The sequence below is a fragment of the Lichenostomus cassidix genome, chromosome W (assembly GCF_008360975.1).
Source record: "Lichenostomus cassidix isolate B80296 chromosome W, HeHo_3.0, whole genome shotgun sequence".
Taxonomy (NCBI): domain Eukaryota; kingdom Metazoa; phylum Chordata; class Aves; order Passeriformes; family Meliphagidae; genus Lichenostomus; species Lichenostomus cassidix.
In genome coordinates, this window is record NC_139510.1 from 16,173,461 (window position 1) to 16,199,284 (window position 25,824).

Here is a 25,824-nt window from a genome sequence, read left to right on the forward strand (position 1 = left end):
GCATGGGTAATGGAAGCAGGAACACACATTCTGGGAAGAATCTCAAGATGCCACCCGGGTCTGTAGGGATGGGATCAAGAAAGCTAAGGCACAGCTGGAGCTGAATTTGGCAAGGGATGTGAAGAATCATAAGATGGGATTCCAGAGGTGCATTGGTCAGAAAAGGAAGACTAAATAATGTGTAACCCCACTCCTCCCTCGCTGATAAATAAGCCAGGAGGTCTAGTGACAAGTAACATGGAGAAGGCTGTGGTACTCTGCGATTTATTTTCCTACATTTTCACTGCCACTGCTCCCACATCTCTCAAGACCCTGAACCTCAAGGCAGAGAACTGGAGAACAGAGTCCCTCCCATTGTAGGAAACTATCTGTTTTAAGACCACCTGAGGAACCTGTAGATACACAAGTCCTGCCCCTGGGGGGGAACTACCCCGTGCACAGGTATATGTTTGTCAGGAAAATTAATCCACAAACACCAGAGGTTTATGTCCAAGAAGGAGACAGAGGAGTCCCGTAGCTTTATTCATAAATAAAGGGAGAGGTCATGGGGCAATTTCCCATGGGGGCTCTCAAATTGCTAGAGGACGCAGCCTCCTTTTTATCCTAATTTCCCGGACGCATTTCCCTCTCTCTTTCCCCATTGGCTGAGGTACTCAAGAGGTACAGACTCCCCGAATCGCCTAATACAGACCCCTTTCTAATGTGCATTCCCCCCTCCCCCTTTTTTTTTCTTTGTGTCCCTGTTCTTTTTCTCTAAGTCCAGGGATTTAACGCGGCCTTGGATGAGCAACAGTCTGTGTCAATTAGTGGAATTCCTACGGAATTTATGGTTCCTCCCATTGCTTCTTTCTCCTATCAGTATCTGGCTTTATCTACCAGAAGGCCCACTGTTTGTTTGCAAAGACATCTCCCTCTCATTCCTTTCAATGCCTCCTCTTCTTCTCAGTAATTGTCTTTACAAACCTTAGTTACCATTGACTTAATTTTCTCTTCCCGGGTCTTTTTTATTTTGCAATTATTTGCAGTGACATTATTTTCTGTCTTTTTGTAGCCATTTCTGGATCAGTAGGCATGGCTACTACCTGCATCCCCTTGATCACATGCCAAATGAGCTGCACTAGGCAAGGTATTATGCATGGTAAAAAGATTAGAGTTGCTATAGCACATAAGAGGAAAAAAAGCATTCGTTTAACCCATAGTCCACCAGGTAACCATGAAAATGTCCCATTCCCATCCTTTCCACGTTTGGACTGGTACATGAGCTAACTTTCTTATTGCCTTTGTTATTTGTTTCACCACTTTTCCATTGTCATCTATTTGCAAACAGCAGTTTGAGTAATTTAATTTTCCACACACTCCCCCTTCTTCTGCTAATAGATAATCCAGTACCATCCAATGTCGGAATATTGCATTCCTCATCTGAGTGGATTGGTTAGCAAGAAGGTCAAGAGCTGTAGCTGTCTGGTTGGTTATTATTTCAAAGACAGCTTGTAACCTAATTATTCGATTCAAATTATAAACGGGTTCTCTGGCACCTGATATGAATTTGTTTAAATTCCAAGTGGCTGGTCCATAGTGTTGTATGATTCGCCCTGGTGGCCATTCATCCTTTCCCCATTTTTGGGTGCTCCCTCCAGCCAAGGATGCATCAACTGCATACTTTTTCTAAATACATGCATTGGGGTGATGTTATGATAATCCTGTATTCCCTATCGTTTGCTTGTATGCTCAGAAATGTGGTCCTGTAGCTTTAACTGCGTTCAGCAGCTGGGAGAAGCACGGGTTGTTTTGAAACTCTTCCCCAGGCTGCTCTGCTGGGGAACAAGGGGGAATAAAGGACATTCCTTCGGCTGGCTGGTGCTGCTGCTGCTGCTGCTGCTGCTGTCAGGGCTGCTAGCTTTCTTCCCTGGGATTGCTTCTTCGTCATCTCCTTTGGACCCTTTCTTTTGATTCGTTTTCTCGCCCGGAAAACCCGAGGAGCCCCCGGAGGATGGCAGACGAGAATCCTCCAGGGAGCTACCAGAGCAACTCCGCCCAGCTCCCCCCCTCCAGGACCCCCGGAGAGGGGAAACTACGTCTGAGGAAAAGGACACTAAAGTTTACCAGCTGTTTACTCAGGTTTAATAACTCCTTTTCCCCTGTTTTCCTCTTCCCCTGTGCCTTGCAAGGCACTCTGCGTGTTCTGTTAAATAAATTGGGTTTTTTTTCACTTTCATCTAAGAAATTCTGTTGTGGTGGGGGAGGGGGTGCCAGAGCCCTTGGCTTTTCGGGGAGGCGTTTGTTCGGAGCACTTTCCACCTAGAAAAATTTGTCTCTAATCCGGGAAAATATCTGGCACCCAACTTAAAGGGGCTTAACAAACTTGGTGCCCACCTTTGTGGGGCTAGAGAAAGTGAAAAAAGAAGAAAACCTTAATAATTACATTCTGGTTTTAAATGCTTTGTATTGGATTACAGCAATCAGTAGCCACCATGTTGTTTGATGGGATGTTGTTTGATGTGATACTGTCTGCCTGGCACGTCGGCCTGTTTCCCTACTAACACGTAGGGGCAATTTTATCCCTAATGTATCATTTTCACAGATCAGGGACATGACTCCGGCTTGTTATAGTAATGTGCGTGATATTGATGATCTACAAAAAGGTATTGGAAACTGTTAAAAATGTATATGCTCTGTTGCTTTCCTCTCCTAGTTTTAGTAGCTTGTTTTGGGGTTTTGTTAGTAATATTACCCAACCTGCTAGAGAAGTAGAGGATGAAGCTTCCTGGCTCCTCACCTATTTCTTTCCCTGTAAATCTGGTATAGCACCTTTTGAAAATGTTCAGTTTCCCGTGGATGTTAAAGAGGCCATTAACCTAGTAGTAGAGGTGTTTTACCTGGCAACTTCCCTATATATGGTGTTCTGCTTTTCCAGAATGAGGGCTGAGAGGCCAAGAGGGGCTGAGCAGGAGCAGACACCTGCCCCAGATGTAGGAAAATTTGAATGGTGTGGAGTATGGGAGGACATAGGTAAAACTTTAAAGAAATTCTCTGACCCAATAGATTGGGAGTCTTCCCCCTGGACAAATCCCGAGACCAGCTGAGGTGAGGAAGTATCTCAAAGAGAAATGCAGTGACAACTGTAGTGCAATATGTTGGGCCCTGGCATATGCTTATTGTACATTGTCAAATGCTATAGAACAAAAAGACAAGAAGCCTAAGCCAGTGGCAGTTGCTCCTGTTACAAGAAGCAAGAAAACCCAAGTCAAGACTGATCGCCCAGGTGATGGCAGGGAGGGATCCTCAAAGTCAGCAACTGAGTCAGAGATCATTGTCGAATCCACGACTGTGAGAGACCTTCGCAGCCTAAGAAAAGATTATGTCCAACGAGATAATGAATCTATAATTAGTTAGTCTGTCTTTAGGATGCTGCAGGTGACGTTACACTTCTAGACGGTACTGAGGCAAGGCATTTGGGAACCGTGTCACGTGACCCACATATCAACCGAATGGCACGGGATGGGCTGACTCTGACAGCCTCTGGAGGCGAGTTTTCAAAGGTGCGAGGGAAACATACCTATGCCCCGAAGATGTCTATATACAACAAACTCTGTGGAAGACCATAGAACAAGGGATTCAACACTTGAGAGAAGCGGCAGTGGTAGAGATTGTCTTCCCAGAGGACATAGCAAACCCAGCCCTGCTTGTGGATCCAGATGTGGTAGAATGTACACCTGTGATGTGGCAGAAACTCGTATGACTTGGGCCACCAGAATACGCTTCTGCTTTAGCAATGATGAAGCAAGATAACGGGCATGAGACCGTGAGACCGTGCTTGATATGGCAAGGAAGCTCCAAACGTATGCAAATGCTGTGCATGGTCCAACGAATGCAAGAATCTCAGCTATGGAAACACGTCTGCTGAAACTAGAAGATAAAATAGAGGAGAATCATGAGAAACTCAGTAAGGAGAGTAAAGAGGGCCTTCTCCAAATCTCGGCAATTGTCCTGGGTTGCAATATAGATGTAGTTAAGTATTCTATTACCACCAGCTGTGGGCCATTAGCTGTTATCACCTGCTAATGACCCACCCCGGATGACAGGCAATGGGCCATCCGTTAGCTGTTACCAACTGCTAATGACCCACCCCCGCATGACAGGCAATGGGCCATCAGGGACCCACCGTGTGACTCATGGACTTATCTCATCCCATTGTGAGATGCTCTGCCGAGGAGGGAGGAGCCAAGTGTTCCCACCTGGATATAACCTGGCTCTGGAACTGCCTGAGCTAGCCCTGTCTACTGGGTTCCCAGAGGACCAGAGCTACCACTGGATCTTCAGCTGGAGACTAGACCTTCACAGGATCACCACTTCAACTGGACTACTTCAGCTGGACTGCTACTACCACCCTAACAGGGTGTTAGGTTGTATCTGACTTTGTCAGTGCTTTTCCTTGTATTATTTCACTTATTTTTAATTTCAATCTTAACTTGTGATCTCCCACTGGTTTGTTTTCAAACCAATACATATTTTGGCGCCCAACGTGGGGCACGACCTGGGGAAACTCAGAAATCCTATCACCATGATGGTCAGCTTATCTATATGGGTGCTGTATCTCGCTCTCTATATCTTTCCTCAAATGGGAAACTATCTGCCCGTCGTATTGCTCTTGTTACGATCAGGGCATGGCATGAAAATTGCTCTATTGGTTTATTATGCCTATTGCATATTAACCTGTGAGGCGATGAACACCATTCAGTATATTTACTCGACTTTGTCTGCCTGGCCTAACCTGAGCTGCTCCGTCTGGGACCTCCTCAGCAATCGCACCCACCCTCTGGGGCTAGGAGGAGAGAGCGGTTTCTTCCAGCATTTCAGGCCAGGCACAGCCATCTTTGACAATATTGAGTTTTCTCTGGATGCTAGGGATGGCATAATGTTTTTGTCAGTTCTGTTCTCTTTGACCAGCACTGTGTACCTCATGCTGAGAAACAGAACAATACTTGGTGTTGTACAGCGTCTTCTCGAAGAGGAGGAGAAAAGAAACAAGTCAGCAGGCACCACGTCCACGCAAAGTGCTACCAAGAGGAAAGGAACCAAACAAGCAGTCAATGTCTCAACACAGACCATTGCCGAATCAGAACAGCCAAAGCCAGTAGCGGTTGCCCCCATCCAGAAAAAGAAATCCAAGAGCAAATCAGTCCGCACAGCGACTGATGAGGATGCGGCAGGACCATCCCACCAAGCAGAAGAGACAGAACCGGAGATCATCACTCGCTCTCTATCCCTGGGGGAGCTGCGTGACCTACGGAGAGAATTCACCCGGCAGGCGAATGAATCCATCTTAACCTGGCTGCTCCGCATCAGGGACGCTGCAGCTAATGACACCATTCTGGATGGAAGTGAGGCCAGGCAACTGGGATCCCTGTCTCAGGATGTGGTCATTGACCAGGGGATTGGGAAAACCCAGGAAACTCTCAGCCTCTGGCGGCGATTGCTGGCGAGTGTACGGGACAGATACCTTTGCAAAGAAGACCTCCAGATGCACCAAAGAAAATGGAACACAATAGAACAAGGTATCCGATGCCTGAGGGAATTGGCCGTGCTAGAGATCATTTTCTCGGACAAAGAGATTCCCCAAGAACCCAGATAATGTCCAGTGCACTTCACAAATGTGGCTAAGATTCGCGCGGCTCGGACCAGAGATATACTCTCGTTACCTGGCAACACTACAGTGGAGGGAAGGCGAAGACCAGGTGGGCGTGTTAACAAACAAACTGAGAATTTACGAGGACACTGTCACCGCTCCACTACGCACCCAGGTCTCATCAGTGGAAACAAACCTGGCCGAGCAAGTCCGGAGCTTGATTGAAGAGAGCCTCCAGAAACAAAGGAAAGAGTTCAAAGAAGGATTTTTCCATGTCACACCGAAACCAACCAGAGTCTCTGCCATCAGGAGCAGACGTCCCCCAGCCAGGGAAAGAAGACAAACCCCGCAACATGACCTCTGGTTTTTCCTGCAGGAGCATGGGGAAGACATGAGAAAGTGGGATAGGAAACCCACCTCCTCCTTAGCAGCCCGGGTACGTGAATTGAAAAAGGAAACATCCACTTCAGGAGGCTCATCTAGGTACAACACTGCCCCAGTCTCTTGTGGACAGAACTCCAGACAGAATGGAAGTGATAATATGACTGATCCTCTTGAAGGGACCTCAGGAACACATTTACAGGAGAAGAACATCGTGCACCAAAAACAGGATTAGAGGAGCCCTGCCTCTAGCCAGGTAGAGGAAAGGGATAATCGGATCTATTGGACTGTGTGGATCCGATGGCCGGGCACGTCTGACCCACAAAGATACACGGCTTTGGTTGACACCGGCGCTCAGTGCACCCTGATGCCATCCAGGTATGTGGGGACCGAATCCATTTCCATTTCTGGGGTGACAGGAGGATCCCAGCAGCTGACTGTACTGGAAGCTGAAGTGAGTTTAACTGGGACCGAGTGGCAGAAACACCCCATTGTGACTGGTCCAGACGCCCCATGCATCCTCGGCATAGATTATCTCAGGAGTGGATATTTCAAAGACCCAAAGGGACATCGCTGGGCTTTTGGGATAGCAGCTGTAGAGACGGAAGACATAAGACAACTGAATACCCTGCCCGGTCTCTCAGATAACCCATCTGCTGTAGGACTACTGAGAATTGAAGAACAGCGGGTACCAATTGCTACAGCAACAGTGCACCGCCGGCAATACCGCACTGACAGAGACTCTGTGGCCCCCATCCATAAGATGATTCGGGAACTGGAGAGCCAAGGGGTGGTCAGCAAGGCTCACTCACCCTTTAACAGCCCTATATGGCCGGTGCGTAAGTCCAGTGAAGAATGGAGACTGACAGTGGATTACCGTGGCCTGAATGAAGTCACACCACCACTGAGTGCTGCTGTCCCGGACATGTTGGAACTTCAGTATGAGCTGGAATCCAAGGCAGCAAAGTGGTATGCGACCATTGATATTGCCAATGCCTTTTTCTCCATTCCTCTGGCAGCAGAGTGCAGGCCTCAGTTTGCTTTCACCTGGAGAGGTGTGCAGTACACATGGAACCGACTGCCCCAGGGGTGGAAGCACAGTCCCACCATCTGCCATGGACTGATCCAGGCTGCTCTGGAAAAGGGTGAGGCTCCAGAACATCTGCAGTATATTGATGACATCATTGTGTGGGGGGACACAGCAACGGAAGTATTTGGGAAAGGAGAGAAAATCATCAAAATTCTCCTGGAAGCCGGTTTCGCCATCAAGAAGAGCAAAGTCAAGGGACCTGCCCGAGAGATCCAGTTCCTGGGAGTAAAGTGGCAAGACGGACGGCGTCAAATTCCTTCTGAGGTCATCAATAAGATCATCGCGATGTCTCCACCAACCAACAAGAAGGAGACACAAGCCTTCCTAGGCGCCATAGGCTTTTGGAGAATGCACATCCCTGAGTACAGCCAGATCGTGAGTCCTCTCTACCTCAAAACCCGCAAGAATTCCACTGGGGCCCTGAACAGCAGCAAGCCTTCACCCAGATCAAACAGGAGATCGCTCATGCAGTAGCCCTTGGACCAGTCAGGGCAGGACCAGAGGTAAAGAATGTGCTTTACTCTGCAGCCGGGAGCCATGGTCTGTCCTGGAGCCTTTGGCAGAAGGTGCCTGGCGAGACCCGAGGTCGACCACTGGGATTCTGGAGTCGAAGTTACAGAGGGTCTGAAGTCAATTACACTCCCAACGAGAAAGAAATCTTGGCAGCTTACGAAGGAGTCCAAGCCGCCACAGAAGTGATCGGCACAGAAACACAACTTCTCCTTGCACCCCGACTGCCAGTGCTGGGGTGGATGTTCAAGGGAAGGGTTCCCTCTACCCACCATGCCACTGATGCCACGTGGAGCAAATGGATTGCCCTCATCACACAGCGCGCCCGTAGTGGAAACCCAAATCGCCCTGGGATTCTGGAAATTATAACAAACTGGCCTGAAGGTGAGACTTTTAAATTATCTTCAGAAGAAGCAGAGGAGCAAGTAGCACGTGCCGAGGAAGCACCCCCATATAACGAGCTGCCGGAGAGTGAAAGACGCTATGCCCTCTTCACTGATGGTTCCTGCCGAATTGTAGGCGCAGATCGGAAATGGAAAGCTGCAGTATGGAGCCCCACACGACAAGCTGTACAGGCTACCGAGGGACAAGGTGGATCGAGTCAGGTCGCAGAGCTTAAAGCCATCCAACTGGCTTTGGATAGTGCCGAACGAGAGAAATGGCCAAGGCTTTATCTCTACACCGACTCTTGGATGGTAGCCAATGCACTGTGGGGATGGTTAGATCGCTGGAGAAAGGCTAACTGGCAGCACAGAGGAAAACCCATCTGGGCCGCTGAGATTTGGCAGGACATCGCCGCCCGGGCAGAAAAGCTGACTGTGAAAGTTCGACACGTGGATGCACATGTACCTAAGAGTCGGGCTAATGAAGAGCATCGTAACAACGAGCAGGTGGACCGAGCTGCCAAGGTGGAAGTGTCACAGGTGGATCTGGACTGGCAGCACAAAGGAAAATTATTTCTAGCTCGTTGGGCCCATGATGCCTCTGGTCATCAAGGGAGAGATGCGACATACAGGTGGGCTCGTGACCGAGGGGTGGACTTGACCATGGACAGCATCTCACAGGTCATCCACAGCTGTGAGACTTGCGCTGCAATCAAACAGGCCAAGCGGGTGAAGCCTCTGTGGTATGGTGGACGATGGTCAAAGTACAGGTATGGGGAAGTATGGCAAGTTGACTACATCACACTTCCCCAAACCCGCCAAGGAAAGCGCTACGTGCTGACCATGGTGGGAGCAACCACAGGATGGTTAGAGACCTACCCTGTGCCTCATGCTACTGCCCGGAACACCATCTTGGGTCTGGAAAAGCAAGTCCTGTGGAGACATGGTACCCCAGAGAGAATCGAGTCTGACAATGGAACCCATTTCAAGAATGGCCTCATAAGCACCTGGGCTAGAGAACACGGAATTGAATGGATATACCACATCCCCTATCATGCACCAGCTGCCGGGAAAGTTGAACGGTGCAACGGGCTACTTAAGACAACTTTGAAGGCACTTGGCGGGGGAACCTTCAAAAATTGGGAACTGAACTTAGCAAAGGCCACCTGGATGGTTAACACAAGGGGTTCTATCAATCGAGCCGGTCCTGCCGAGTCCGAACCTTTGCACACAGTGGATGGAGATAAAGTCCCTGTGGTACACGTAAGAGGTTTTTTAGGAAAGACTGTTTGGATTAGTCCCACCTCAGGCAAAGGCAAACCCATCCGTGGAGTGGTTTTTGCCCAAGGACCTGGTTATACTTGGTGGGTGATGCAGGCAGATGGGGAAACCTGTTGTGCACCACAAGGAGACCTTATCTTAAGTGAGAACTGTGTAGATGGTAATAGAATAAGGGGTGGATAATGTCCTGGGTTGCAATATAGATGTAGTTAAGTATTCTATTACCACCAGCTGTGGGCCATTAGCTGTTATCACCTGCTAATGACCCACCCCGCATGACAGGCAATGGGCCATCAGGGACCCACCGTGTGACTCATGGACTTATCTCATCCCATTGTGAGATGCTCTGCCGAGGAGGGAGGAGCCAGGTGTTCCCACCTGGATATAACCTGGCCTTGGAACTGCCTGAGCTAGCCCTGTCTACTGGGTTCCCAGAAGACGAGAGCTACCACTGGATCTTCAGCTGGAGACTAGACCTTCACAGGATCACCACTTCAACTGGACTACTTCAGCTGGACTGCTACTACCACCCTAACAGGGTGTTAGGTTGTATCTGACTTCGTCAGTGCTTTTCCTTGTATTATTTCACTTATTTTTAATTTCAATCTTGACTTGTGATCTCCCACTGGTTTGTTTTCAAACCAATACAGCAATGCAGGTCAGAAGTTCTGTTACCAGACGCAGACGTTCCTCAGCTATGAGGAGCGGGTAGACCCCTCGACATGAGTTGTAGTATTTCCTGTATGAAAGTGGAGAAAACATAAGGAGGTGGGATGGACAACCCACCGCTGTTCTGGCATGACGAGTGCATGAATTGAAGGAGGGCATGACTCAGAGAGGGAACTCCACCAGAAGGAGTGTAGCTCCAGTCAACATGTCCGATCCTCTCAAAGGAACCTCTAATACGCATGCCCACCAGGGTTAGAGGGGCCCTGCCTCTAGCCAGATAGAGGCCAAAAAACCCGTGGTTTTTGGACTGTGTGGATTCGATGGCCTGGCACATCAAAGCCACAAGAATACGAAGCTTTAGTTGACACTGGTGGGCAGTGCACGATAATTCCATCGCGACGTGTGGGGGCAGAACCTGTTTCTATTGCCGGCGTGACAGGAGGATCACAAGACTTGACCCTGGTGAAAGCTGAAGTGAGCCCGACTGGAAAAGAGAGGAAAAAATATTCCATTGTGACTGGCCCAGAGGCCCCATGTATTCTAGGCATAGACTTCCTCCGAAATGGGTATTTCAAAGACCCAAAGGGACTCAAGTGGGCATTTGGGATAGCTGCTGTGGAGACAGAGGGCATTACGCAATTGAACGCCTTGCCTGGACTATCAGAGAACCCATCTGCAGTAGGACTCCTGAAAGGGGTAGAGCAACAAGTACCGATTGCAATCTTGATTGCTCACCGCCGACAGTACTGGACAAATCGAGATGCTGTAATTCCCATTCACAAGTTGATCCGTGAACTAAAGAGCCAAGGGGTGGTCAGCAAGACCCATTCATCCTTCAACAGCCCCATTTAGCCTGTGCGTAAATCTGAAGGAGAATGGAGATTGACTGTGGACTATCGTGCCTTGAATGAGGTGACTCCACCTCTGAGCACTGCTGTGCCAGACAGGTTGGAGCTCCAGTATGAGCTGAAGACCAAGGCAACAAAGTGGTATGCTACTATTGACATCGCAAATGCATTTTTCTTCATTCCTCTGGCTGCAGAGTGCAGGCCTCAGTTTGCCTTCACCTAGAGGGGCATGCAATATACCTAGAACCGACTGCCCCAGGGGTGGAAACACAGTCCCACCATTTGCCTTGGACTGATCCAAAATGCGCTGGAAAAGGGTGGGGCTCCAGAACATCTGAAGTACATCCATGAAATCATTGCGTGGAGAAACACAGCAGAAGAAGTAATGGAGAAAAGAGAGAAAATCATCCAGATTCTCCTAGAAGCCAGCTTCACCATTAAAAAAAGCAAAGTCAAGGGACCAGCCAAAGAGATCGAGTTCCTGGGGGTGAAGCGGCAAGATGGACGGCATCAGATTCCCACTGAAGTCATCAATAAAATCACCGCAACGTCTCCACCAACCAACAAGGAGACACAAGCTTTCCTGGGAGCCATAGGCTTTTGGAGAATGCATATTCCTGAGTACAGCCAAATTGTGAACCCACTCTACCTGGTTACCTGTAAGAAAAATTATTTCCCCTGGGGCCCTGAACAGCAGCAAGTTTTCACCCAAATCAAGGAGGAGATTGCTCATGTGTCGCTGTTGAGCAGCTAGCAGAGTAATGAATGCATCGGTTCTCAGTGGCAAGAAGGAATGACCTTTATTGTTTTGATTTCATCACATTTATAGAGTTATCAAAAGTCACCCAGATTGGTCAGTCAGAAGCCTTCCCCCAGGCCTGATTGGCCAGGCCTGCACTGCCCAAGTTCTGGGACACTGTTCCAAAACATCCAAACTTTATCTTTATTTACAAAACACAAGAAAACTTCTCATGGGAAAAACTGTGCTAGCCACACTCATGCAGTAGCCCTTGGCCCAGTCAAGATGGGACCGGAAGTAAAGAATGTGCTCTACTCTGCAGCTGGGAGCCATGGTTTGTCTTGGAGCCTTTGGCAGAAGGTGCCTGGTGAGACTCAGAGTCGTCCACTGGAATTCTGGAGCCGAAGCTACAGAGGGTCCGAAGCCAACTACACCCCCACTGAGAAAGAAATCTTGGCAGCTTACGAAGGAGTCCAAGCTGCCTCAGAGGTAATCAGCACGGAAGCACAACTCCTCCTGGCACCCCGATTACCAGTGCTGGGGGGTGGATGTTCAAAGCAGAAGTTCCCTCTACTCACCATGCCACCAATGGCACATGGAGCAAATGGATTGCCCTCATCACACAGCGCACCTGTATGGGAAGTCTGAATCGCCCTGAGATTTTGGAAATAATTACAAATTGGCCTGAAGGTGAAAATTTTTGTCTAATTGATGAAGAGGAGCAGGAACAGGTGACTCGTGCAGAGAAAGCTCCACCCTACAACCAACTGCCACAAGATGAAACACGCTACACTCTTTTCACTAATGGTTCCTGTCGACTTGTAGGGACAAAACGAAAATGAAAAGCAGCCGTATGGAGCCTGTCCTAGGTCACAATAGAGATGTATTTAAGGATTCTATTACCACCAGCTGTGGGCCATTAGCTGTTATCTCCTGCTATGACTCACCCCTGGTAACAGACAATGGCCCATCAAGAAGCCACCACATGACTCATGGACTTATCTCATCCTATTGTGAGATGCTCCACCCAGGAGGGAGGAGCCAAGCATTCCCACTGGGATATAACCTGGCCATGGAACTGCATAAGTTAGCCCTGTCTACTGGGTTCCCAGAGGACAAGAGCTACCACTGGACCTTCAGGTGGAGACCAGACCTTCCATAGGATCACCGCTTGAATTGAACTACTTCAGTTGGACTGCTACCACCACCCTAACAGGGTGTCAGGTTGTATCTGACTTTTTCAGTGCTTTTCCTTGTATTATTTCACTTATGTTAATTTTTTTTCCTGTTAAATTTTAATCCTGACTTGCGATCTCCCACTGGTTTGTTTTCAAACTAATACAGAGCCCCACACAACGGGTCGCAGAAGCTACTGAAGGAGGAGGTAGATCAAGTCAACTTGCTGAGCTCAAAGCCGTTCAGTTAGCCTTAGACTAAGAAAGAGAAAGGTGGCCAAAGCTCTATCTCTACACTGATTCATGGATGGTAGCCAATGCTTTGTGGAGTTGGCTGGAAAAGTGGAAAAAGGCCAACTGGCAGCATAGGTGTTGGAGGTTGGGGAAGTTGGAATTCTCCTCCATCCTGTTACTAGGAGACAAAAGGCTGGGTGCTCAGAGCTATTAAATCTTTTGTAAGAGATAAAGACTCTGGGCTGGGTGTGGTGTGGAGAGGAAGCCTTCTCGGCCGGATGGGCACTCGTTCGTCGGACACCTGGAGGAAAGCAACTGCTTTTAGCTTCTGGCTGCGACCACGGGAGATCCAACTGTGCTCTGCTTTTCTCTTCCTGACTGGGTGAGCTTTGATTCAACCTCTTTCCCCACCGGGAGTGCACGTTTTCCCTGCTGCGTTTTTATTCTCAGCTGCTGCAGGGGAGTCCGGCTGTCCCTGCCGCACGCCCCGTTTTCGCCGCGCGAGACTGCGGCATCTGCTGTGACTGCAGAGTCCCTGCTACCTCGCTGGCTAGCCCGGGAGAGCCAGCTCCTGCCCCCTGCTGCCCCACTTTTGCTGCTCGGAGCTGCCTGCCTGCTTCTCAGCCTGCCTGCCATTACCAGCTGGGTGAGGCTGACCTGACCCTGTGCCACAGCGCCACCTGCAGCCACTCAGGAGTCATCGCACCTGCCCTGCCCGGCTGGGAGCTCAACAGCGCCCCTGCTGCTTTCAACCGTAATTACACCACGCGGGAAAGTGCTCAGCAGCTCAAAAGACACCTGCTACCGGTTTTCTGGTTCTGTTTGTTGTTGTTATTCTTGTTTTTATTCTTGTTATTGCTTGTTTACTCTGCTATAGATGCTAGTAAAGAACTGTTATTCTTTTTCTCCATACGTCTGCCTGAAAGCCCTTGATTTTAAAATTAAAATAATTCAGAGAGAAGGAAGGTCACATTCTCTGTTCTAAGGGAGGGTTGCACCTCTCTTAGCAGGCACCTGTCTTTCAAACCAAGACAGTCGGAAAAAACCAATTTAGGCTGCTGAAGAGTGGAAAGACATCGCTGTCCGGGCAGAGAAACTACCTGGGAAGGTCCGACATGTAGATGCCCATGTCCCCAAAAGCCGAGCTAATGAACAGCACCGAAACAATGAACAGGTAGATCAGGCTGCAAAGATAAAAGTGTCCCAGGTAAACTTGGATTGGCAACATAAGAAAGACTTGTTCCTAGCTCGATGGGCCCATGATGCCTCAGGCCATCAGGGTAGAGATGCCACCTATAAGTGGGCACAAAACCAAAGAGTAGGTTTGACCATGGACTGTATCTCCCAGGTTATCCATAACTGTGAGACGTGTGCTGAGATCAAACAGGCCAAGTGGATGAAACCCCTGTGGTATGGAGGAAGGTGGTCCAAATACAAGTATAGTGAGGCCTAGCAGTTTGACTACATCACAGTGCCTCAAGCCCACCATGGCAAGTGCTATGTGCCCACAATGGTAGAAGCCACCACTGGGTTGCTGGAGACCTACCCTGTGCCTCATGCTACTGCCCGTAACACCATCCTGGGCCTTGAAAACCAAGTCCTGTAGGAGCATGGTATCCCTGAGAGAATTGAGTCAGACAATGGGACTCATTTTAAAAATAGCCTCATAAACACCTGGGCTGGGGAACATAGCATCGAGTGGGTGTATCATATCCCTTATCATGCACCAGCCACTGGCAAAGTAGAACGGTACAAGGGACTGTTAAAAACCACCTTGAAGGCACTAGCTGGGGGACTTTCAAACACTGAAAGCGGCATTTAGCAAAAGCCACCTGGTTAGTTAACACCCGAGGCCCCATCAACCGAACAAGCCGTGACCAATCTGAACCCCTGCATACAGTGGACGGAGACAAGGTCCCAGCTGTACATGCTAGAGGCTTGTTACAAAAGACTGTCTGGATTAATTCTGCATCACATAAAGACAAACCCATCCGTGGGGTTGTCTTTGCTCAGGGACCAGGTAGTACTTGGTGGGTAATGCAGGAAGATGGAGAAACACAATGTATCCCTCAGAGAGATTTATTTGGGGGGAGGGCCACGTGTAATGTTGAAATGCCTACGTACCACTGCTTGCTGAATGACACTGCCACTATTTTTATATAGCTATATGTATATATGTATATGTGTGTGTTTAAAGTTGAAAAATATTAGAGTGGACTTTAAGCCAAGGATATGGAATAAGGGGTGGAATGTCATGGGGTGATGTTATGATAATCCTGTATTCCCTATCATTTGCTCGTATGCTCAGAAATGTGGTCCTGTAGCTTTAACTGCATTCAGCAGCTGGGAGAAGCACGGGTTGTTTTGAAACTCTACCCCAAGCTTCTCCACTGGGGAGCAAGGGGGAGGAAAGGACATTCCTTTGGCTGGCTGCTGCTGTCGGGGCTGCTAGCTTTCTGCCCTGGGATTGCTTCTTCGTCGTCTCCTTTGGACCCTTTCTTTTGATTTATTTTCTCACCCGGAAAACCTGAGGAGCTCCCGGAGGATGGCAGATGAGAATCTGTTGCTGTTGAGCTGCTAGCAGAGAAGAGATCCCGGATTCTCAGCGTGGCATAGAAAAAGCGCTTTATTATTTTGAATCCAACATATATAAAGACTTTTCAGAGGTCACCCAGATTGGTCAGTCAGAAACCTCCCCCTAGGCCTGATTGGCCAGGCCTGAACTGTCTAAATCTCGAGACACTGGTTCAACAACATCCAAACTTTATCTTTGTTTATAAAATACAGGAGAATGTTCTCATGGGAAAGACCTGTGCTAGCCACAAGAATCCTCCAGGGAGTTACCAGAGCAACTCCGCCCAGCTCCCCCTCTCCAGGACCCCCGGAGAGGGGAAACTACGTCTGAGGAAAAGGACACTAAAGTTTACCAGCTGTTTACTCAGGTTTAATAACTCCTTTTCCCCTGTTTTCCCCTTCCCCTGTGCCTTGCAAGGCACTCTGCGTGTTCTGATAAATAAATTGGGGTTTTTTTCACTTTCATCTAAGAAATTCTGTTGTGGTGGGGGAGAGGAGGTGCCAGAAGCACTTGGCTTTTTGGGGAGGCATTTGTTCGGAGCGCTTTCCACCTAGAAATATTATAACTTGATTCCTAATTATTTCCCTGAACTTGTGGTAGCAAAAAGAACAGTGGTCTAATATACCCTACATAACATATCCCTGACCAGTTTGGAGGTAACCGGCAATAAGCATGTTGGCCACAAATCCAATGATGCCCTTTCAAAGCCCAGGTTTTTTTAGCAAAGGGCCCTTTCCAATTTTCATCATCAATTGGTGGGTCAAAATACAGCTTCCTTCCTGGGCCTAACGGTCCTCCAACAATAGTTGTTCTGCCACAAGAGTCACAATATTTGCATTACCCAGCTCCTATATGAGGTTTCGACCTACAGTTACATCCCAGATCTGTTTTGTTAGATCTGGACCAGAACCTACTAAAAAGGGTTCAAGTTCCATTCCAGTGTTGTCACTTCCAGTGATAGTCACAGACAACATGTGTCTTACTTGTGGAATTATCTTGGGGGTTGGTTAAAATAATCGGTCAAAAAACCTGTCCCTCCCCAGTGCTTTACAGCCTTCAAAATCCCTTTGGTAATTATGGTAGGAACACCTTACCCAGCTACCATTAGTGAGCTTAACATGAGTTTGATTCCATCTGCCTTGATATTTGGGAACAATCGTAAGGAGGGCAGCTGGGGGTCCAACAATCTAAACCTAAAGTCCAGTCACAAACACTTTTTCCCACATATATGCCCCCTCTTTTGTTTAGACAATGAATGCCTCTTTCAGAAGAATGAAGTCGCCATGGACTTCCTCTTCCCAAAATCCTGTTCTGTTAAGGACTTCACTCAGGGTGCTGAGCCACCATTTATGTTCAACTGGGCTAGCCACCCGTGGCCAGTCTTCAGATCCTCCTGGCCCTCCGCAGACTCAACAGCTGCTAAGATTAAAGGGTTTTGCTACTTTTTCTCCTAGGACAATGTCTCTGTTTGAAAGACAGGTGTCTGTTAAGGAAGATGGGAACCTCCCTTAGAATAGAGAATATGACCCCCCCTTCCCTCCAAATTATTGTAACTTTGAAATCAAGGGCTTTCAGGCAAAGAGAGGAGGAAAAAAATAACAGTTCTTTACTAGTATCTATAACAAGGCAAACAAGCAACAACAACAGTAGCAACAACAAATAAAAACTAGAAACCCGGTGGCAGCTTTCTCTGGGCTGATAGGCACTTTCCCCTTTTGTGCAGTTACAGTCACAGCCAGCAGGGGCGCTGTTTGGCTCCCAGCCAGGGAGGGCAGGTGCGATGACTCCAGCCCAGCAGCAGGGGGTGCTGTGGGACGAGGTCAGCTCCCTGTCTCGTGGATAATCGCGGATGGGCCGGACAGCAGGATGGGGTGCAGGGAGCTCAAAAGCAGCAAACTGGAACTGCAGGGCTGGCCGGGCTAGCAAGAGAAAGGTGGCAGAAACTCAGCAGTTGTGGCAGAAACCGCAGTGCGTTCCGGTAGGCAGGGGTGCCGGCCAGTGACAGCCGGGCCCCTCCTCAGCAGCTGCGAACGCAGCCGGGGAGACGCATGCTCCAGGAGGGGGAAGAGGGTCAGAATCCCGTGGTTTTTCCCCAAACGAAAGCTCACCCAGCAAGGAAAAGAAGGCAGTGCAGAGCCGGGCTTGGGCTTTCCGTGGTGTTGAAGGTTGGGGAGGGGATGGAATTTTCTCCATCCCTGTTACTAGGAAACCACAACGACCAGGTACTCAAGGACCATTAACTCTTTTGTAAGAGACAAAGGATGTGGCTGGGTGTGGTAACGGGAGGAGGAAACTGACCGTTAGGGACTTCACTTGCTCGCTGGGCACAGGAGCAGGAAGAGGGAAGCTGCTGCCTTCCTTTGGCTGCGACTGCGGAAAGTCCAGCTGTGCACCACCTTCTGTTCCTGGCTGGGTGAGCTCTCGCTTAGGAAAGGACACATGATTCTGACCCTTTTCCCTGCCCGGAGAGCGCGCCTCCCTGGCTGCAGAGGAACCCGGCTGTCACTGTCCCCACCCGCACCTGTTGGAATGCACTGCTAGCCTGGGTGAACCAGTCCTGCCACTCCAGCTCGCCGCTCTGAGCTCCCTGCTGAGCGCCGTCCTGCCATCCAGCCCACCCGCCATTATCCATGCGAGATGAGGAGCTGACCCACAGCGCCCCCTGCAGCTGGGCGGGAGTCATCGCACCTGCCCTGCCCAGCTGGGTGCTCAACAGCACCCCTGCTGGTTGTGACAGTGACTACACCAAACGGGAAAGTGCTTGGCAGCCCAGGGACCCCTGCCACCAGGTTTCTGTTTGTTGTTGCTACTGTTGTTGTTGCTTGTTTACTTTGTTATAGATACTAGTAAATAACTGTTATTCCTTTTCCCCTCTCTTTGCCTGAAAGCCCTTGATTCAAAAGTTATAATAATTCGGAGGGAAGGGTGGTCACATTCTCCATTCTAAGGGAGGTTTCCACCTTTCTTAGCAGACACCTGTCTTTCAAACCAAGACAGGCGGTCACAGTGAAAGGATGACAGCAGCTTCACTGTTCCCCCTCTGATGCCCAGCAAGCAAGTGAAGTTACCAGTGGCCATGTGCTTCCCTCACCACACCCCGGCTACATCTTTTGTCTCTTAAGTACCTGGTCCTTGGTTTCCTAGCAACAGAATGGGAAAAATTCCCCAACCTCCCACAGACTAAAAAACTGTTTTCCCACCTCTGGCCTGAACTTAACTGACAATATAAAGGTAAGAATATTAAGCAAAACATTCTAATGGTGTAATCTAATCACCTAATCTAGTTCTCACGTTGTCTTCCACACCACCTGTGGTGAGTGAAGGCACAGAAACAATTTTAAATCAAGAAAACAATGACAGCAAGGATTAGCTCCCCAATGACTGGAGAAGCAAAGGGAGGGATGCCCATACAGACTATTTCAGCAGTCTGTGGGTAGGTGCACGTGGCTTCCCCCGATGTGGACGCACTGGCTACTGCTCTGGTCCACTCCTGCGGAGTGTCAGTCTCGGCCTCCCGTCCTTCTCCTCCAGCTGAGATGTCCAACTCTCCGGGGCCTCAGAGACCTTGACCCGAGTGTGTTGGGTCCACCTGTGTTCAGCTGTCTTGACAGCTGTTTCTATGGTCAGTAACACTTTTAAAGGTCCTGATGCCTGATGGTTTTTGTCTTTTCTCTTTATACTCTTTTTATACATTTTTTATACTCTTTCCCTTTCCTTGTACCTTTCACTCCCTGTACCTTAGCCCTATATGTCTATAACCCTTGTACTCTGATATTTAGCCTAGTTCCAGGGTTCTCTGGGGAAGACAAAACATCCCTACTATCTCAAAACTAGAGGCTCCAAACTTGGACGGGGCCTCCTCTCTGGAACATGTTTTTGTAAACTAGACTGTAGCCTCACTTGGGGGGATAATTAGAATAAGGGGACAATTACTTCATTTGTTAAGTTTCTTATTGGGGGATTTTAGGTAGATATGCTAATTTGTAAGGTCCATAAAATTGTATACGTGTTGTACATGGGGTGTGCTCCTCAGTGTGTGGTGAGGTGATGAGGGTGCATCTGAGATCCTATTAAAATCAAGGTAATACCCTTTTTTCCCCTATACTGCTGTGTCTGCCTCTTATTTTTAACAGCTTTTCAGGCATCAGTCCACGCCACTTTGCCACCAGTGGTGCTTTCCACTCCTTAACCAGGACCCAATCCCCTGGTTGGATGTTATGAACAGCAAAGTCCAAGGGCAGGGTCTGTGTCAGCTAAACTTCCTGTCGAAGAGATTTCACAAGAGCCAGTATCCGGGCCACATATTGTTTTAAATATACATCACTTATTTCCAACCCCCCCCTCCCCCCGCCACTTGGCTGAGAATTACAAGGGTAAGGAATGAATCAATTCAAAGGGAGATAATTGAATATCTCCCCTGGGTCTGGCCCTTATTCTAGCCAAAGCCAGTGGCAGAAGCTGCACTCATGGCATCTTAGTTTCTATCATCTGTTTCAAAAGGTGATTCTTTATTTCTCCATTCATTCCTTCTACCCAACCCAAACTTTGGGGGTGCTAGGGAGTATGGAGGTTCCATTGTATGCCTAAAGCAGCCATGACCCCTATTGCTTCCTCTGAGCACCCTGCCTGGTGTCATCTAACGTGTATTATTGCCACCCCTTTTGGTAAATTCACTACCTCCAATAGGGGAGAAATTAAGCTTTCATGAGCTGACATTTTTCCCCTGCAGGTTAGTAAACCTCTTTCTTCCCATATTTTCCCAAATGCATGTATCAGCCCATATGCATACTTAGAATCAGTAAAAATATTCACTATCTTGTCGCAATATAATTCACAGGCTCTTACAAGTGCATACAGCTCTGCTGTTTGAGCGGACCATGTGGGCAGCAACCTCCCCCCTTCCTTTAATTCCCTTCCGTTAACGATAGTGTATCTTGTAACTCGATTCCCTTCTAATTACCCTTAATGACCCATCAATAAGCACATTTTTTCCCTCAGGCCGGGGACTGTCTCGTAAATCTTCCCTAGCCCAGTGTTATAAATGAAATCATGGAGTTGGCTTTCGTAAAGGGTTATGAGGTATTTGTTATGGTTATTTGTTAATGGTTGTGTATATGTTATGGCGACCTCTATAGATTTGTTGGGGCTAACTGATAAATGTTATGACTACCTCTATAGGTTTGTTATGTCTAATTGTTAATTTGTTGTGGCTAACTTAAATGTTATGGTTAGGAAAGGGGAGAGCTGGGCAAAGCAGCTAACCTATCAGAAGATGAGGACTGAAGACAACGAGCCAATCGGAGCACCAGAAGGAGGCGGGGTTAGGGGGTTATAAAAACTGTATCCCCCTAGCCAGAAGGTGCCTCTGGCTTCCTCCCATCGGAGGCTAAGCACCCAGCGCTGCACTTCGCTTTGTGTAACGGCAGACAGCCATTCTAAGCCTCTTATCGTTGTTTGTACTATGAAAATGAGTGAATAAATTCTTTCAAAATTTAAGTAGTGAGAGGACCTGTCTCACACCCAGGTTTGGAGATTTATCACTTGAATGCAGTCATTGGTTTCTTCCCGGCCCCCCTCTTCAGGGCCATTGAGACAGGAGGCCGGGTTAAACCCTTCCCTACTTCTCAATTCTAAATCCTCCTGTTCCATTAAACAGGATTCATACTGTAATAACAGAGCGCTGGTCATCCACTTAGAGGCTCTTTCAGTTAACAAGCCTTTAACTTGATGCGAAACTTTAACAATCAGATATCCACCTATTGTCAGCTTTTGGGCCTCAGTTACTATTAAAGCCATGGCTGCACAATTCTGAAGACAATGAGGCCAGCCTCTGGCCACTGGGTCTAACAGCTTAGAAAAATAAGCAACAGGCCGCTGTGTTCTCCTGTGTTCTTGCACCAAAATTCCTTTAGCATGGCCTTGTTTAACATCCACATATAACTCAGATTCCTTTTCTGAGTCTGGAAGAGCTAAGACTGGGGCATAAATCAATTTGTCTTTAAATTTTCTAAAGCTTTGCTTTCCTTCTGGTGTTCATACCACAACATTAGGACTGCTTTGGGTTAAAAAGCCATATAAAGGTCTGGCTACAACAGAAAAATCCTCAATCCATGCTCTGCAGTACCCCACCAACCCTAAAAACTGCCGTAACTCTTTTTTAGTCTGGGATAACGGTACTTGTAAAATTCCTTGTATCCTTTCTGGATCAATACACCGTAAACCTCCAGTCAAAATGTGTCCCAAATATTTAACCTTTTTCTCTACTAACTGTGCTTTCTTTTCGGACATTCTAAGCCCCTTTTTAGCAAGAAAATTAAGCAGCCTCACAGTAGCCTCTTCAACCGCCTTTTCCTGCTCCCCTGATAAACGCAAATCATCCACATACTGCAACAATCTAACTCCTGGGGGTGGAGTAAACTCTCTTAACATTTTCTGCAAGGCTTGCCCAAACAAAACCGATGACTCTGTATATCCCTGCCCTGTGGGAGGACTTTCCATGTCAATTGTTGTATTACCATTTTCCCTCTTTCCTCCTGTTTCCACTCAAAGGCAAAATACTGTTTACTGTCCTCTGTAATTGGACACCCCCAGAAAGCATCCTTCAAATCCAGTACTGAATAACACTGATGTGAAGACAGGATCTGATTCAGGATGGTATAGGGATCCCAAATTGTGGAATGCCTTGGTTTGGCAATTTCATTTATTATTCTTAAATCCTGCACCATTCTGTAGGTTCCATCTGGTTTCTTAACCAGCAGGACAGGAGTGTTATAGGGAGACATACATGGCTCCAAAAGACCTGCCTTTGGCAGGGACTCAATGACAGGTTGCAACCCTTTCCTTCCCTCCCTTGAAACCGAGTATTGCTTTTCAGACACCACTTGTCCTGGTTGCTTCAAAGTAATTTGGAGAGGCTCCATATCTAATTTTCCATATTTCCCTGGGGCTGCCCACACTTCTGGGTTTATTTCAGCATAACTCTTCTCAGACATTTTACAAAATGTTTCCACAGTGTTAGTCTCTGTATCATTTTTCACAATACTAATTTGCATTTCCACTTTAGTCATCAAATCCTTTCCCAGTAAATTACAATCACAATTAGGAACAAACAGAAATTCATGCATTTCAAACCTATCCCGCACATCTACCAAGAGTGGTTGAATAAAATGCACCCGCTCATCCTTTCCACTCACCCCTTGAATAATCAAAGATCTTTTTGACAATTTTCCCCCGTTAGGGATAAAATTCAAAGTGGATCGAGAGGCCCGTGTCTACCAGGAAACACACCTCCTCTCGATCCGGGCCCACCTTAAAAGTTATCGAGAGCTCCAGGGTGGTGGGTCCCTGGTATGATGGGAACTCCTGATACCCCTAACTGTCGGAGTGCAACGTGTTAGCTGCGAAGTCCAGCAGCTGCAGAAGCCTTTTGTTATCAGTTAATGTGAGACAATTAAGAGAAGTTAAGCTGAATCTGCCCCAGCAGAGGCAGAAGACTGATAGTGAGGCAAGACTGTTTACCTTAATCATGGGTGATTAGCAGGAGGGATTGGGAATGATGAAGGTGATCAGTGACCCCTCAAGAAAGTAAAACATGTAACCCTGGAAACCAAGTTCTTGGAACGGCTAAAGTTATACTTTATAACAGTATAAAAGATGATGTTTTTTGTACAATAAAGGGGACTTTGCATGAACCAGGCTGAGACCCCAAATCAAACGCCGACACCTAACAATCCATCTCCATCATCCTCTGGACTTCCTCCTCCTGAGGATCCAGCTGTTTCTGCGGACATTCCCGTTTCCAGTGTCCCTCGGCCCTGCAGATAGCACACTGTTTCCTTCCCAACCGCTGTTTTGGTCGACTTTCCCCTGCAGAGGAGGGAATGCCTTTGCCACATCCTGGTGGCCGACCCCATCCCCTCTGTCCCTGGGGCCCCTTGGGCCCTGCAGTTTATTCCTCCAGGGCTGTAATAACTCTGCCGTCACCTTTGCCTTTTCCTCATCCCTTCTTACATACGCTTGCTGTATCTTTCTAACCAGTTCATCCAGGGGCTTATTCTGCCCTTCCTCTAGCCCCCCTGCTACTGCCTGTGGGTGCTCATTCTCCCACAGCTCAAAACCATTTGTTTCTGGGAGAAACGAAGCCCACTCTTCTGCTGGAATTTAAAAAATTTAATAAGGGACAATAGAGGAAAAAGGCAATAAAGCAAAAGTAACAGCACTGGGTGCGTACCCATAGCCAGAGGCACACACGCTAACAATGGCAACATTCCTCATACCCTTTCTATTGCATCAGCCAAATTACATATTCATAAATGATTATACATATTTAAACAATTCCCTGAACTAGTTTGCATGTTCCAGGAACTTTTTAGCATGGCCCCTCCTCTGATCCACCTTTTCAGAGCATGAGCAGTCGTCTTGTTTGTGGTCTTGAGGGTCGTGTGCCACACCCACAACGGCCCCCTGTTCCGTGGTTTCAGCTGGTGACAGTTGTTGATAGTCAAAGTGTCAGTAGCAGGGGTCCCCGTCATGCCCGTTCCTCAAATGTTATCCAAACAAGCAGGCGGTTTAGTTATTTCAGTTATTGCAAGTTAACCACAAGTACTCTAAAACAACATCAGCTATTTCACAACTATGTCTGAGTTATTTCAATTATTGCAAGTTAGCCACAAAAATAAAATCATCAGCTATTATTTCATAACAAAGCTACTTTGCAAAAGTCAACATTATATTATAATGCACAACACAGAGCATCCACTTTAATATCTGCGAAAGCCAACACTATAATATGTGTTTATCACAGTTTCTCCAGTGACCCAAACAAAATCCTTAAAAGAAAATCCTAATTTTCCACGTACAATCCGCATTTCCCATATATCCCTTCCTCCTCCTCCTTGTGCTCACCCTCCTCGCCATACACCGGATACCAGAGCCAGGCCCCGTCCTGCCGCAGTGTCCAAATGCCCCGCCCCTGGCGCTCCCAGTGGGCACGGGCGGCCGGGGCGTCTCGCAGCCTCATGGAAGACGGGGGGCCACTGCTGCCCCTGCCCGGTGGGGCGGCAGCGTCAGGGACCACCCGGCGCTGAGCCCACAGCTGTCCCACAGCCCTGCCCCGGCCCCGCTCCTCCCCACAGGCCCCCAGGCCGTGCTCCCGGTCCTGCCGCTCCTTGCCTTAACCATATTTCTCCACACTCCCCCTTCAACCAATCCTTTCCCAACATACCAACACCATCCCTCCGTCCGCTGTTGCCAAGATCGCTTCTAGACTCCCCTTATTTCCCCCCCGGGCATGGATTGTTGAGACCCTTTCTCGACTTTCCCCTACTGCTGCCCCCCCCGGGCGTCCATGTCCTTAATTACCTCTGGGAGAATGTGCAAACCAACTCGATATTCTCCCAAGGGACTCTTTGGAGATATTTTGGGATCGTCATCCCTTTTGCTGGGACCCCTTTCCGGCTTTACCTATGCTACCCTCCAGGGGTGCCCTCTCAGGTTTACCTGTGCTACCCTCCATGGGTGCCCTTTCAGGTTTACTCCCCAAAGTTCCCATTGTACTCACCAATGAGATTTTCAGTGCTCCTTCCCCATGGACTCTTCATGGAGCCCTCTGGTCCATCACTCGTCTGTCTCCTGGACAGTCTCGGGACCCCAATCAATCGCCCAGTGCCAGCAACCACCAAGGGGAGCTGACAACCATAACCGGGTAGAGGCGCGCCTTTCAGCTCCGCTAGCTGCGCGCCTCCCCCGGACGGTGGAAGGATCTTGGATGAGAGCCCCCATTTTGTCAGGAAAATTAATCCACAAACACCAGAGGTTTATGTCCAAGAAGGAGACAGAGGAGTCCCGTAGCTTTATTCATAAATAAAGGGAGAGGTCATGGGGCAATTTCCCATGGGAGCTCTCAAATTGCTAGGGAATGCAGCCTCCTTTTTATCCTAATTTCCCGGACGCATTTCCCTCTCTCTTTCCCCATTGGCTGAGGTATTCGAGAGGTACAGACTTCCCAAATCACCTAATACAGACCCCTTTCTAATGTGCATTCCCCCCCCCCCTTTTTTCCATTGCGTCTCTGTGCTTTTTCTCTAAATCCAGGGATTTAGCATGGCCTTGGGTGAGCAACAGTCTGTGTCAATTAGTGGAATTCCTACGGAATTTATGGTTCCTCCCATTGCTTCTTTCGCCTATCAGTATCTGGCTTTATCTACCAGCAGGCCCACTGTTTGTTTGCAAAAACATCTCCCTCCCATTCTTTTCATGTTGGAGGCACATGGGATGGAAAGCAGCTTTGTAAAATAGGACAATGTGCCTGATAC

General features: G+C 48.2%; 1 long non-coding RNA gene across 1 annotated transcript; it reads left to right on the forward strand.

The window, feature by feature from the left end:
- The first annotated feature begins 9,423 nt into the window (after window positions 1–9,423).
- Window positions 9,424–13,848, forward strand: LOC146425586 (uncharacterized). Its single transcript, XR_014846588.1, has 2 exons — window positions 9,424–9,462; window positions 12,397–13,848. It is a non-coding gene; the product is annotated as an uncharacterized LOC146425586 (long non-coding RNA).
- The last annotated feature ends 11,976 nt before the right edge of the window (window positions 13,849–25,824 follow it).